The sequence below is a fragment of the Tauraco erythrolophus genome, chromosome 13 (genome assembly GCF_009769465.1).
Source record: "Tauraco erythrolophus isolate bTauEry1 chromosome 13, bTauEry1.pri, whole genome shotgun sequence".
NCBI lineage: Eukaryota > Metazoa > Chordata > Aves > Musophagiformes > Musophagidae > Tauraco > Tauraco erythrolophus.
In genome coordinates this window covers 12202095-12214818 of record NC_141477.1, presented here as the reverse complement: position 1 = coordinate 12214818, position 12724 = coordinate 12202095, and the positions used below count along the sequence as shown (strand labels likewise).

Below are 12724 nucleotides of genomic sequence, written 5' to 3'. Positions count from 1 at the left end.
CTGTCTGCGGAAAGAGCTGCTCTCGGAGGGAGGGCTGATATCTCCCTAGTGCTGTTGCCGCAGCTCCCGTGGAGTTTTGCTGCTCATTGCAAAGTCACAAGAGGAGGGGAGGAGAGAGGGAGTTTGTGGATGGGGAGGGGGACTCTCCGGGCAAATTGGGATTCTGACGTCATGGCTGACATTAACCCCTGCCGGCTTGCAGAGAGGATTTTTTTTTTCTTTTTTTTTCCGATGAGATGGGAGCAGGGGAGAGGATGGGGAAAGGTGATGGCATTTTGGCAAGCGGGGGTATACACAAGAGTGGCTCGGCTGCAAGCGCTGATGAGCGCTGTGGTTGCCCGAAATAGTGTGATCAGCGAATGCTGAGCTTCTTCCTTCAGCCACAGAGATAAAAAAGAAGGGGATTTACTGAGGCTCTCTCCATGCCACAGGACAGGGTGGCCTGGTGGCCTCCTCCTGGGGCGCTGGCAAAGGTCTGAAGCCTCTGGTGGGGCTGGAGACCTCCCCCGGCCAGTGAAGCTCACCTCAGCAGGGATGCTCAGCTTTCCCTGGAGGGTGCTGTGTTATGGGTACAATACAGTTGATGGGGAACAAAAGAGTCTGAACTCCAGAAATGCTGCTGAGGATCAGCTCCTGGTGCCGTGGCTTTGCCTGCTGAAATGGTAACAGCCATTGAAATCTTCACAGTCACAATCTCCTGTGCATCAGCTCCTGATCTTTGAAGAAAGCAATATAATTTGAAGAAAGTAATATAATAAATATACCTCTGCATCAGGTGGGCAATAATATATTTCCATGGAGGATTTTTTCCTAGGAAAAAGAAAAGATCCAGCAGCACTTTGGATGCGGAGCAGAAGCTGTGGCTCAAGGAGGAAATGTCTGAGCTCTCACACCGGGACGGTCCCAGATGCCATCTCCCCTGTAAACTGTCTGGCAGCTCAGAACAGACTCTCCCAGCAGGTGAGTCTCCCCTCGCCTGGCGCTGGCCGACACCCGTATGCGGATGGTCTCCAGAGTCTGGGCCAAGAGGGCAGAGCAGATGTGTCACTGCAGTCGGGCAGGATGAGGCCCAAAATGCCTCTGGAGAGGCACAGGGCAGTGCGCAGAGGCCACCGACCAGCACCCTCGTCCTGCCCTTCCCTGCAGGGACACCTGCCCCAGCCCCAGCTGGCGAAATCCTTGGCTCTGGGGTTCATAATGCTCCCTTCCCTCATGCTCAGCATGGCTCTTCGTGGTTTCCTCATCAGAGGCAGACCACAGATCACGTACTCTGCACCTCCTTCTCCCCGGGACTAGCTGCTCAGTCCCTCTTGGGTGCCAGGTGCTGTACCGGTATGGTATTTACTTCATTTGCAGCTGCCAGCGCACAGGTCTCCCGGCAGCAGCGTGTTTCTGAAGCACTAATTCTGAATTGAGCTCCTCCATGGTACCCAGCAGCTTTCGGGGAGATGCATTTGCCTCTGCCAAGGCTCTGGGCACCAGAGGCCCCGTTTAGCCCCTCCTGGGCCCTTCCACTTCTCCCTTTTTCAGCCCCTTAGCACTGCTCCCTCCCACCAGCTGTGATCGCATGTTACTGGCAAAAAGGTAAGTGGAAAGCAAATGTCAGAGGCATACATGAAGAGGAAAAATTATGCTCACAAATGGTGACATTTGTGCTTGCAAGTTCACCCAGTCGGGAGCAGAAACCGTGTCACATGAATTATCTGACCACTCAGCCACAACAGGAAACTTTGGAAAGCTGATGGCTTAGCAGCAAATGCATTCAAAGAAGTTGTTGTGTGCTCTTGAATAATCTACCTGAAGCCATGTTCATGAATAAAGGACTGCTTTGGAATTAGTCATCCATCTCTGCTGAGCATCTGGGAGGGGCTGAAGGATGCCCATCTCTCTTCTTGCCCTCCAGAAGATGGGCATCCTTCAGCCCCTCCCAGAATCCCAAATGCTGGGTCTCCCTTCATTGCTGGGGGCTGTCTGCTCTGCAGTGAGAGTCCAGCAATGGGTTTCTCTGAAGTTCATATTCTGAGTCTAAAAAGAGCTGTGAGAGGCTACTGGAGATGAAATGCTGTGGCTGTAACCACCCTGAAGAGGCCATGGAGGATTGTGTTCATGGCCATTTGCTGCTCTCCACTATTAAATCATTCATTTTTCACTCCTCTCTTACTTGCTACTCTGCTGCAAGCTCCACACCCTGATGTCCCTTCTTATCTTGTGGCCACCGCTGACTCCAAGCCACAGTCAGTGTGACAGTGTTGTGCCAAAAGCCTCTACGGATCATTGCTTATAGTCTACAGCCACCAAAGACAGTGCAATTTCATTTTTTTCTTTTCTTTTTTTTCTTTTTCCTCTTTTTTCTTTTTTTTTCTCCATGGTGTCTAACAGTAGAGCACTTGCTGGGTCTTCATCTGTGTACTACCTCCATCTTTGGGTTCATGGCATGGGAGAGAAACATCAGTGTTGTCCTAAGGGGTTTACACGAGTAAAGCAGTGAGGCAGTGAATCAGATTGTCTCTACCTTTTAGCAAAAACAGGGAAAGAGAGGGAGGCTGAGCTTTCCCAGCACCAAGGCATGCTTTAGATCTCCTCTGCAAGCCAGCAGATGCACTCAGCAAATGGATTCTGGGTAGATATTTCAGTAGAAAGTATCCAATGTTAGAAAATATCATAATTACAACCAGCACTAGGGAGAACCCAAAATACAGGTCCACCAGTATCACTTAGCTGTGTCACCTCTGGCCCTGAGGATGTGTCATGTGTCCCTCTTGCAGCAGGAGGGAATGAGGAGCTCTTTCCCTTGCCATCATGATTATCACACAAGTGCTGCTCTTCCAAAGGGCTTGCCATCAACATCGAAAATCTTCCCAGTGCTCTCTTGCCACTGGCAGGATGGATGGCTCTTCTGTCAAGCCAACAACTCCCAGCAGAAGATGGTTGCTCATCTAAAGCGGAAAAAGGACAAGAGAAGAGAAAGAAAAAAAAAAAAAACCACAACAACAAAAAACCAAGCACTAAACCGGAAGCTTAATAAAAGCCCTACACGAAGGGAGAAAATATTCAGCCTCAGAGACGTCATTCCTGTGTGGAAGGTGGAAAACACCCTGAAAACAAATGAAATGTACCTCGTGGGGCGGAAATAGAGAAGGGCAGAGGCAAGTGAAGCTTTCCCATCTGGTGTATTGCCCAGCCTCTGTCTCCTGCTGCAACTGCGTCCAGGACTTAACTCACCAAGACAGAGATCCTTTGCAATTCCAGCTCTAGGTTCCAGCTAGAAAGATTTTCCTTCAAGCTATCCTGCAGGATGAATGCTTGATTAGCAATTACAGGGCCACCTAATTACCCTTGGACGTTAGCAAGAGAAGACCACAAGTCGTCGTTCCCCTGTTCAATGGTTCAATGTTCAAGGCCAGGTTGGATGAGGCTTTGGACAGCCTGGTGTAGTGGAGGGTGTCCCTGCCCATGGGAGGGGGATTGGAACTAGATGATCTTTGAGGTCCCTTCCAACCCTAACCATTCTATGATTCCATGATTCTATGTACTGGTGGGGCTGACAGCCATCAGCAACTGCTTGGAGAGCTGAAACTGTTGTTTCGGCAACTCTATGTCCTCTAACTCACAAATCATCCCAATGTATTAGCCCAGGAGCTTCTCTGCTTGGACACACCGTACGCTGGATGTTATATATTTCTGAGGAAATATCCCAAAGACATGGTATATAGACAAGGTTCCCCACCTTTGCTGAGTTAAAGATAGCGCAGATTCCTTCATCACTTTGCAAGATAGCGCAGACTTCTCCAGAGTAAATGGAAATGTTGACCATTTTTAGGAACTGTGAATGGGTGAACTGGTGAGCAGAGCTTTGCATGCAGTTATGTATCTCCTCTGTGCTCAAATCTCTTTAACTAGAGGATGGAAATGGCAGAGGGAAGGGAGAAAGGATTGTCTCTGAAGGTGGATTCATGCACCAGCTCCCATTCCAGCCTGTCTTTTGGCTTATGAGGCTGCAGACACCGTCTAGTTTGGGCTTTCCTTCACTTGAAAAATGATAAGGCCAAGTGAAGGTCCTTTGATTATGAGAGTGCAGAAGTGTTGTAATAGCTATGGTTGAGAAGGTTTAGCTCCCACGTCTACAACGAAAGAACAGCTCTATGCATGCCAGTCTCCCCCTGCCACAGCCTTCTTCTGCCAAGCACAGACAACCTGCAGGGTGATGATGACACTGTGCTGAGCCTGTGGCACAGGGACAACCTGCACCAGCCATCCCTGAAGGCTGGTGATGGGAGAGGCAGATGAGTTGGGTCCTCAAGACAGCCTTAGAACTGACTCAGCTGTAGTGGAGCCGTGATACCTCAGGAGGTATGAATCCATTGCTGCATGTGTGTTGAGGGATGTAGAGCCTTAGTCATCTTGTGAGTGCATGTATGTCCCCTGGCTACTGACTGCTGCGGATATGGAGGCCAGTTCCTCAGCAGTGTCAGCCTGCCTGGCCCTGCTTACTGCAGTGACATGTCATCCCTCTTGCACATCCCATCTCGGGCTGTAAACACAAGCTCCTGGTCTGTGGCAAAGGCCTGCTCGGGTTTGAACTTAGCACACAAAAGGCCCCAAGTTTATTTTCTCTTCGCATTTCCAGGATGGTGGTTAGGAGTGGCAGTGATGCCCTTTGGGATTGGCATTTCTGATCGTATTATAAGTGCTGGTGTGAAGAGCTCAAGGCAAGGAGAAGGTCCTTCAGACCCTGCAGACAGTTAAGAAGTGCCAAGAAATGCCTCCTTGCTCGTTGTTGTTAATCATAGAGATCCGCTCTGATGCAGAGTGTGTCTGTTGGGCCCATGTCTCCCATGAGGCATCCTCGTTTCAGAAGGTGTAGTACCTCTTGCTCCTAGGGATGCTCCTTCCCAATTATGCCCTCACAGGAGCCCCGCTCTGAGTCAAAGCTCCTGGTCTGAGTCACGGAGATCCAACAAAAAGTGCTAGAAGCAGCAGCGAAACTGTTTGCAAGGATCTAGGTAAAAAACTCCACTTTTGACCACCACATGGAGATGTGGATGGTTTCAGCTCCTCTTTGTCCTTCTATACCCACATCTCTCTTGCTCCGAGGAGGGCCAGTGCTCCACACCATCACTCAGGAAGCAGGAGGAGCTGAGTAACCCAATGTTAGTCCCTGCTGGCCACCAGGACAAAGTGTTCCCAGAGCAGGTGCCACCTGGAGCTATTTCCTCCCAAAGCCCTGCAGCATCCACCACCTGCACTGAAGGGCCACAGTCAGTGTAATAAAAAATGTAATAAAAAAGATCATTCCTGCACACCACAGGGCACCTAAGCTTGATTACCCTGTTAATCTCAAGGAGGTCAAGCCCACGTCTCCTGCGTCCCAGGCAAGTAGGAGAGAGTGAGTCCTCATCTGTATTTTATCCCATGACAAAGCTCACGGTGGTGTCCTTCACAGGTAATGCCCCAGTGGTTGGAGACAGCTGGAGCTCTTTCCCATGACTTCCCTGCTCAGAAGGGACTGGCTGGCCCACCAGCTTGGGGTTTGCTTGCGAACAGAGTTCTCTTGGCATGCGTAGGGGTCACATAGGCAGAGTCAAGCTCTGGACAATGGCAGAGAAAGATGGCCAGTGATGTCATGGGTAGAGGGCAATGTCAAGTGATGATGTCATGGGAGGAACATATAGAAGCATATTGCTGAAGGCAGCATCCTGAAGATGTGTGAGCTGCAGAGAGAGAGGCAAACGCATGAAGTCCCCAGGCTGTGACACCAGTGAAGGACACACACATCAAGGTGCTCGTCTGGGTTTTCTACTCTGAGCAGAGCTGAAGGACAGAACATAAAATGGCATTCAAAGTTTCCAAGACTGAATGCAGAAGGTACAACCCTATTCCTCCGTTCATTGTAAATTCCTGGTTTCATTTTTGAAGTGGGAAATTGAGGCAGATACTAGCTTAGTCACCTGCCTACAATGCACAATTTTCGTCCTTTAAAACTCCTGCCTCCTTTTTAACTATAAGAATATTCTCTTTGTAGAAGATTTAAAAATCCTGGACCTTTGTAAGATGACGTTTGAGATTAATAGGAAAAAAAAAAAAAAGACAGTAAGAAAGAGAAGTTTTTCCCAAGTCGAGGGTTTAAATTGAGAGCCGGGAGGTTATCTGTCCAGGGGCAGCTCTGTGAGGGATCAAGAACCCAGGAAAGCACAGCCAGAGCAATGCCACATTGCATGAGCATCTCAACTCCAATCACGATGGACTTGTGCAGTCGAAAAGGCAAAGGTTAGTTCTTTGGATCTTTCAGTTGCTGAGATAGTTCAGCTCAGAGGGGTTTTTAATACGTAGGTCTGGTTCAGAATGGAAGGTTGACACTTCTGGTAATCAGATGTACAAAATATTTCTGTAAGGAGGGAGAGGCATGTGTCATATCTGTGTCCCAGGGAAAGCTCTGATTTTATTCTGAGCTACAGAAACTGAGTATGGCTGATTACTTATGTAGGGAGTGAAAAACTGGGTGGAAAAACTCCCTTGGTGTCAGGTGGCACCAATCCCAATGACTGTTCCTCCAAAGACATGTACACCACAGTTGCCCCTCTTGAGGGAAAGCACCCCAGTGCCTGCAGAGCGTTTAGCACATACAGCCCCGCAAGCAGGGCCATGGACTCTGTGACAGCAGAAAGCCCTGCACCGCAGCTTTCCAGTGTCACACCATGCTGGGAAGCCACTCTGCTCAGTTGCTTCCCTGGAGCAGGCCAAGACCCCCTTAACTATGTGCTGGATCAAGAGGTCCCCACCGGTAGTGCAAATGCTCCATTCCCAGGTGGGAGGTCTCTGACTTCCCAAATTTGGTCTCAGTTTTGCCTGGGCACCTAAGCCAACTAGCAGTCTTGTTCTGTGACAGAGATAGTACACTTGAGTCCAGTTTTTAGTGTAGAAATGCAGGAGGAGACACACGAAACATGCTTTCTGACGGTACGTGGTACTTTGAGAAAGCCGTGCTCCTCCTGCCTGGGACGGGGCGTTTTCAATACGTTCTTACTGGGAACACGATGTGTGCTCCTTTTTAATTCAACGTTTTATGTGAGACAATATTCATGTGTGCTTTCCCATGGTGTTTAACCACTGCAGTGATTGCAAGCAGCTTTGGCTGACAGCTCTAAAACAGGTGGCTGAGAACTGAGTGACTTTTATGACCTGAAAAGGATGATAATTGTGCCGAAATTTGCTCTCAGGAGTGTTATATGGCTGTCATGAAATGCAATTTGTACATTATAGGATGGAAGACAGTGAGAGATGTGTCTTGCTCCTGAAATAGGTCTGACAGTCCATCAGCCCGCTGACAACGAGTAAGCTCGGGTCATGCCTCAACTTCTGAAGTCATTTTAGCTTTCACTCTGCAGATGTGAAAACAAAACTCCTGTGTAAGTGTGCAAAGCCCCAAATTAAAGCCTGCAGACCACCAGTCCTAAGCAGGCTGAAGGGGAGCACCTGTTAAATCCCTGTGGGAGACAAGGATCATGCCAGTGTTTCCTACTGCTTCCAGCTGCCTGTGGGGCTGTGCACGGAGGGAGCCACCGCCTTCAAACCAAACCCAGTGTGGGACTTCCCAGGTGCAAAACTGGCAGATGAGAAGGTGAAGGGAGGAGTTAACCATGGCTCAGACTTGGAAGAGAAAACAACTGGAAAGAAACTGCCTTGATCTGAAGCAGTGACACAGAAAACACTGCACAGGTCTTGCAGGCTGGCAGAAGTCTTCTGCCCATCCCCTGTGACCGCGGTGTGGGATGCAGATGTCAAGCATGAGCAAGCCACACAGCGGGGACAAAGAAATCATGGTTGGTCCCAGCAGGAGTTACAGGTGTGTCCTCTCTGCCTTCCCCACCCCACTCTGTCCTGGCTTTCCTGCTCCAGGCAGAGAAGCACCCCAGCCAAGCCAGCAGCCAACAGTGACTGCTGGAGACCCCTCACCCTGTCAGATCCGCTAGTCCCCATGGCTGTGAAGCCCCTCTTTGGAGGAAGAGGAGGAAAAATCCCCTGTAAATACAGTTTATTTTGTAGCTTGAGACTGAAATCTGTGTGATGCTATGTTGCCTGGCAACAGGCCGGGAGTGATGGAGCATAGGGCAAGTCTTCTCCAGGGCTGTGCTGGAGAGGAGCATCTCCAGCCACAGTGCCTGTGTGTGTGTGCATGTAGCAGAGGGAGGGGAGCATGCTCCAGCAAGGAGGGATATGTCTTGGAGCAAAGGCACAGACACAAAAACATGAGAAGAACCAAGAGCGAGATGAAAGTCTAACTGAAAGTAGTGGGAAAGAGAAAAGTCGGAGAGGGAGAGAGAGAGGGGAACCCAGGGAAGACATCTGGGCACTCGCTGAGCTGCAAGGACTCTTGGCGTCACCTCCCAGGGACAGCTGCAATCTCTCTTCAGATGTGTCCTAGTTTTGACCCAAAGAACTGCAGGAAAATGCAGTTTTCCTCTGAGCATCTGTGTGTGAGGTGTTTCTTCACCTTTGAGGGACTCACATCCTGCTGTCCCAGAGACTTCAGACAAGTTTTAAAGGTGACTTCACTAATTTGGAGTAAGGGACTTTTTTTTCTGAGCAAGGACCATCCACACAAGTCTTCACACAGAGTAACACCATCGTTTGGACAAATCCCCGGAAGGATGCCACTCCCAGTTCAGCTGTCCCAATGTCATGGGTTAGGCCGCTCCGGCAACCAAACCCTACAGAGTCGCTCACTCACCCTCCCCCACTCCAGGGATGAGGGAGAGAATCAAAGAAGAAAAAGAAAAGAGACTCGTGGGTTGAGATAAGAACAATTTACTACTACCGCTACCAATATATATATGTACGGATATGTACAAGGATAAATATATACAAACGAGTGATGTACGGTGTAATTGCTCACCACCCCTTGACCGAAGCCCGCCTCTTCCCAAAGCTGCAATCCCGAAACGGATAAATCCCGATACCACAATCCTGGATGAACGGGAGGCCCGAAATAGAGAGAGAGAGAAAGCACTCTGAGAGTCCGAAAGTGAGAGTCCCGGAAGGGCAAAAAGCCCTTCTTTCTGGCTGACCCTCACTTTTATACTGGGCATGACGCTGCATGATATGGAATACTAATTGACCAGTTTGGCCTCAATCTTAAGTTCCACCACAAATCACAAGGGGAATTGTGGTCCCCTTGTCCCGGCTATGCTCCCCTCTATCCTGTTGTGCTCCCGCACGCTGGCAAGAACACGGCAGCTGAAAAGTCCTTGAGGCCTCAGTGCCAACTACAAACATCAGTGCACTGTCAGCGTTCTTCTCAGAGTGAGCCTCTGAAGTGGCTAAAAAGAAGAGCTAACTCTGTCCCAGCTAAAACCAGGACACCCAAAGGGAACGCAATTGGTCTGAGAGGTTAGGCTTGGCCAGAGGGTATGAGTCTTATCTTCATTTCCTTTACTTTTAACTGCTTTTAAATAAAAAAGGAAGGGAGGAAAGGAGGAAGGAAGGAAGGAAGGAAGGAAGGAAGGAAGGAAGGAAGGAAGGAAGGAAGGAAGGAAGGAAGGAAGGAAGGAAGGAAGGAAGGAAGGAAGGAAGGAAGGAAGGAAGGAAGGAAGGAAGGAAGGAAGGAAGGAAGGAAGGAAGGAAGGAAAGGAGGGAAGGAAGGAAGGAAGGAAGGAAAGGAGGGAGGGAAGGACAGGGTAAACAGACAAGGAAAGCAATTGGTTTCCATCCATGCAAAATGCTTTAGGTCTGGTAAATCCCTCTCAAAGCCACAAGTTTTCCTGCACCTCTGTCCTCCCATTTGCATCCACAACAACTTTTAGGGATCCCTTTCCCCACATCAACAGGCAGACTGGAGGGGACTCCCTGCCTGGAGCTGAGCTATGGCTCAGGGAGGGATGGCAGGGAGGTGGTCCAGCCAGTCCTCAGGGAAGATCCCTGGGAAAGGCCATCATTCCAACCGAAGTGACACTCAGTCCTTTCTTTCCGGGAAATCCCAGTCTGTCTGCAGGTCCCTCATTCCCTGCTGTGGATCCCCGTGAAGGGATGTCTGCAGTCTCCCTTACCTGGAGCACGGCACCATGAGTCCTGGCTGCAGACCTCTGCCCCAGACATCCCGAAGAAATTTTTTGGAGTGCTGTTTTGTCCCATGCATGAGTTTTCCCCACCTCCCTCTGCTTGCATTTCAGCTGGTTTTCAGCACGGAATTGGACAGGAGCCTGACAGCTCAGCCCTCCACATCAGTCCTCTAATGCCCTGTACAGAACACATTGCAAAAAGGGCGTCATCTGTCCCCTTGGCCACCCTCTGGCTTTCCCTTTCACTTTTTTAGAATAACCACACCATCCTGCGCTGTCCTCAGGAGGAGGCATTCATCCGTGTTGCCTCTGGGACACATAAAACAAGGTATCTTGTTCATGCTCATGCAGTGAGGGAGTAGTAGGGCTGCGATAGGCTGTGTTTTTCCCATGCTCAGCTCGAGAGTCTTAATAATTAAGACAAACCTTTTAGCTCAGTTCTTTCCATCTTGATGCTTTTCCAGCCAGCCTGACTGAAAACAGTGTTGTAACAGGACTTTGACCTGCCAGGAAATCCCAAATCCAGGAGCTGATTTATCCCAATTTGGAACAATGAGCAAAAATGCTACTTCTGAGATGTTCGGGATAAAGTTTTGGTTTAGCTGTACCTTTCTTGTCATTTCTAATATGAGGCAATACTGAATTTAAACTGATAAGGACTGCAACACTTGTCAGAACAAAGTCTATTACAATCTTCTATTATGAGTACTGAGGAAAAAAAACAGACTGTCTCCGCAGAACGTTTCCATTTTGTACCTTAAGTGTTTCCTGAGAAAATTAACCTATTGCTTTCTCTTTAGAAATTAAGGTTGGGCACAGCAGCTGAGAGTGTAGAGGGAGGCAGCGTTCCGTGGGCTGGTTCTCGCAGGGTGAGGCAGCTGTGAGGCCAGGACGTGCGCTGGTCACACTGAGTTTGCCTGTCAGCGGTGTTGCTAACCACGTCTCTTCTTGCCAGAGCCTGCGCTTCATATGGAGAAGGACTTTTTTTTAAGAGTGATACCCAGGAAACTTGACAGAGAGGAAGGTTACAGTGTGTTCCCTGTGCAGGGCAGAGAGGAGCTATGAGTCCTTTCTCAGCCATCCTCATGCTGGGCTGCCGTCCTTCTCACTCCACTGCTTTTTTCCCAGGCAGAAAAGTCTTCTCTCAGGAAGAACTATCTATAATTGAAGCAATAGCAGAAACATCTGATTTTCCACCAGCCAACACCTCCTGCTGCAGCTAGCACCAGCCTAAAGTGAGTGCAAAGACCTAACACTTTAGTAGCATGTTACATTTGCTTTATGCTGGTGCCAGCTGCTGCAGAAGGTAGGAGAAAGGGAGTTGAAGCTAGCACAAGAGTTCTTGGAAAGCTATCCACATAAATTTAGACCAAATCTCATACATACTGTGAACCGAATCATGGATATAGGGGTGTAAGATTTCTCAGTGCATGCCTGTTTTTCTTCACCAAGATGCTTCAAATTATTTCCGTTCAGATTCCAAACTGATGTTTCCCGTGCTTACCAAATCCATTGAGAGGAAATGTTTCCATCTAAAGGAAGTCCATTGGGAAAATTAGCTTTTCCAAGGAAACTGCAGGGAGGCAAGAGAGCAAAGCAACTGGAAAAGCATTCCTGCAATGCTACTCAGTACAAACCTCCTCCAGGAGGGAAAGGCAGTTTCCTTTATGAATGGGAAATAGGAATGGCCACGGCGCTCAGCCTTCTTGTGGGATGTGCAGGCACGGGCTTGCAGGGAGGAAGAGCAGCCCAGGTGAGTAAGACCTCTGGGCTATGCTGTCTCGGGATCCAGCAAACCCTGGCTGGGTCAGTGGTGAGTGTCAACACTGGGGTCTCGCTGGCCTCTGCCATGCTCCCACAAGCTGCCGTTTGACCCTGAACTCCCAGTTCCTGGAAACTTCATCTTTCTCTTTGCTTTCTTTGGAGTTTCTGGCTCTCATTTGCAAACCAAAAGGCCATAGGAGGTGATCTGAGGCTAGGCTGAAAAACAGGCATGGTGTGGTCGAGCATTTGGCTGGTCATGATTTTCCAAAGCCAGCAGCTAACCATATCAGGCTCACAGATATCAGTGATGCATTTTGTTTTGTTTCTGTAACTGAATAAAAGCAAATCCCACTGCTGCCTTCCCTGGGGGCCCCAGTGGAAGTGTACTGCAAAGCCTAGATAACCCACAGCTCAAGCTAAATCCAGACCTTCACATCTTCTTGGGTCCTCTTCAAAGAAGGACACACAGCACAACACTACCCACGCTGAAGTGAGGTCATCCATATTTCTGTTATCCTCTTCCTCCAGTGTCTGTAACCCAGAGCGGAAGCCACTTTTATTCCACAGCTGGAAAGGACAAAGCACTTTGTAGACATAATCATAAGGGACAGCCTCCAGAGAAAAGCCCAGGAGCAAAGACAGAGCTGAACGTCTGTGTCCCCAGGGAACCTGCACCTAGGATGCCTTAGCAACCTCCCGGGAGAAGCAGCAGCTCCCCAGCCTGATTCCCAGCCCACTGTCCCAGCTTCTGGCTGTGAAGTTGTTTTCCAGACCACCAACATAACAATTCTTCCAGCAACAGTTGCCCAGTTCTGCAGAGAAAACTGAACCAAGCTGGTGATGCCCAGAGATTTAATCACAGAAACTCTGCAAGGGAGCTCTGGAGATGATCTAATCCAACCTCC

The 12724-nt window shown here is 49.2% G+C and overlaps 1 protein-coding gene across 1 annotated transcript in view; it reads left to right on the top strand.

Moving 5' to 3' along the window:
* Nucleotides 1-264: 264 nt before the first annotated feature.
* The window catches only part of LOC104379223 (gamma-aminobutyric acid type A receptor subunit alpha3), a 117961-nt gene continuing 105501 nt past the window's right edge, over nucleotides 265-12724 (top strand). Inside the window, exons 1-2 of the mRNA XM_086619836.1 lie at nucleotides 265-396; nucleotides 811-960. The gene's annotated coding sequence lies outside the window, so the exon portion shown is untranslated. The remainder of the gene's footprint in view (nucleotides 397-810; nucleotides 961-12724) is intronic.